This window comes from Belonocnema kinseyi, chromosome 1 (assembly GCF_010883055.1).
Source record: "Belonocnema kinseyi isolate 2016_QV_RU_SX_M_011 chromosome 1, B_treatae_v1, whole genome shotgun sequence".
NCBI lineage: Eukaryota > Metazoa > Arthropoda > Insecta > Hymenoptera > Cynipidae > Belonocnema > Belonocnema kinseyi.
In genome coordinates this window covers 97,009,982-97,012,835 of record NC_046657.1, presented here as the reverse complement: position 1 = coordinate 97,012,835, position 2,854 = coordinate 97,009,982, and positions in this window count along the sequence as shown.

Genomic DNA, 2,854 nt, shown 5'->3' with positions numbered 1-2,854 from the left:
AAAAGAAATAATGTTTTTAAGAGTAGTATAAAAAATATAATGAGGTGAATCTCATTGCTTTTCATAACATATCGTTTTAACATATACATAATAGCTAATACAACAACACATTGGTCAGAGTGTATCAACTCGAAGCGAGGAGTTATAATTTATCGAACATTTTTTGATACTGTAATTTAATGTTGTGTATTTCCGATAATTTATAGCCACTGAAAATTTTAAAAATTCTTCTAATTAAAATGTAATATAAGTAGGAACCGGTTTCGTGTTGGCTCGTCAAAGACACGTATTGGGAAAACTACATTCGACGTAAAAAGTCCCACGCCTCCTAGTTGTTACATAATACTCTCTTTTATATTTGTTAAATTCTTTTCCATGTTAGGATACATTTAGTATATTTTTAAAAACTTTTTTCCATCATCTAAACATAACTCTTTTTAATCAACCATGGAAATGGAGAGAGGGTGATTCTTTTCAACATACGTCAAATAGCCTTACATCTGTTCAAAATCAATTTAAGTCACTTTTAAATAAGTTCACATCGGACTAAACAATGTTCCAACCCATTTAAATTTTTTTTACTATTTAAGCTCATTTTGTAACTAAAATCATATTTGTACTCAGTTTCAGACAACCTTAAACTTGAGACAAAAATGCTCTAAACCATTTTCAAATGTGATTAAATCTGAATCGAGAATTCCAAACTGGATTCGACCTGGGTTAAACCATGTTTTGAACATGGTCAAAACTCATACAAAACATTTTTAACTTAGGTTTGGAAATGCTTAAAGGTTGAACCCTATTTGAAACCAATTTCAAACATCTTTAAACCTGATCTAAACATGGTCTAAATCCGTATATCCCTTTTCAAACATGGATCAGGCGAATCCAAAACACTTTTTAAACAGGCGTGGTAGCATGTTTCAAATCTTTTCAAACTATTTTGGAATCAAATCAGACTCACATAAACTTAATTTTAAACATGTTTTAAACATCTTTGACGGCGTTTATATCTTGTTTTGAACGTCTTTGAAGCTATATTTTCATAAAAAATGTGGATTACTTCATTTTTGTGGAAAGAAAAACCTTTCATCCATCATTTCTAGATAATTTAGCAAATTAAAAAGGAATTTCTTGTTGAAAAAAAATCATGCACAATTGGTTATTTGTTTTATTTTTCGAAAAGACTAAGGGTCATCAATAAAACTTTTCAGTACAAATGTTCTTTTGAAATAAAGGCTTATAAAAATAAAACAGTTTGTACTGTTGTCACATTTCACTATATTTTCATTTTGCGTAAGGAGTGATAGTATTTATGGTGATAAATTTGTGCTCTTTAAATTTCATTATTTACGTATGTTCGAAGGTATAGATATTAACCTTTCTTATAAAATTTTCTCGTAAAGTAAATTAATTTCCCTTTAGAAAATTTTACCTTCATAATGGCGATTATTATCCTTGCCAAAAATCTCTATGTCAGAAAAAAAACTAATTTCCTAACGGCTTTTACGTTTATAAAGTAAAAAACGAGGCGTTTTCATAGAAGAGTATGATAATATTTCTTTGATTCTAAGTCTAGACCATCATAAACAGCAATTATTACTCATTCTAAAAATGTGGAATAAAAGTTCCTTTATTATTGCACATAAATCCTGAGATACTTTGATTTTCTGATCTACTGAGAAAAACAATGAATCTATTCAGCAGAAATTACGAAATCAAGGTAATAAAATTATAAACCAATGAACCGATGCTCACGAGATACAGGGAATACCAGTGTATCAAGGAGAACATTATTTATCTTGTCCCAGATATAATGGGTCCGAAATCCCTTACTTGAAACTGAATCCCGTAGCCTGCAGTCTACGGTACGCAAAATGAATTAACTTCCCAAGAAAGAAAGGAAAGATAGATGTATAATTGTACATAGAAACTATACGTTGATTAATCACTGTTAGTGAGTGAACCATTTATGGTGCCGACAACAAAGGTAGTCTTTAATGTCTTTAATGTCTAATATCTATTAATACTATTAATAGAGCGGATTTTTTACTTCAGCAGATGACGTGGTAGGTGATACAGGATACTTATAGAACATGGTCCTTTTTTTAAATATATCCTTTACGGTGAATTGGTGCACGCCTTTAGTTATTCGTTATTCGTTATTCGTTACTCGTTATTCGTTATGCACCCTGTCGAACGGGGAACACCCACTCACGATCTTTGTTGGTCCCTGAGGATTACTAAAGACACCTCGACCTCCCTGGCATTCGAAGTTGTATCCCACGATCCTCGCACGTAAGATCTTCGTCAGTCACGAGTCTCCCTCAAATATCAAAAGCGCTCTGATCCTGCGAAATATGATAATACGTCCCGAGTTCACCAGTCGATTTCTTATCGACCTGATTATCTCTTCGTTCATAAAAAGTGGCTGTAAGAGGAAATCATTTCCGCATTTCATGAATAGTATAGCTATATTATATTATAATGTATAGTTCTAGAGTGTTAGTCAGGATTTTATTACTCAACTATTATCAGATTGAATATAAATAAATCAAGAATAAATCCAAAATAAACTCATTTAAAACTTAAACTGTTTAAAAATTAACTTTTCTTGTTTCTTTATAATAAGTTGACATACAAGGTGTGTTCAAAAAGTAAGGTGACTTTTCAATTTTCGCGGGCTACGTACATTCAAGTTCTAAATTTTTTGTTTTGTTGTGTTGGTAAACTCGTCACGATCATATGTTCACAGTGCTCTAAAACTCTTGAAATGTTGACAGTTGCATACGGTGAGTCTACTCTGAGTAAGAAAAATGTGTATAAGTGGTACAAGCTGTTCCAAGAAGGCCGA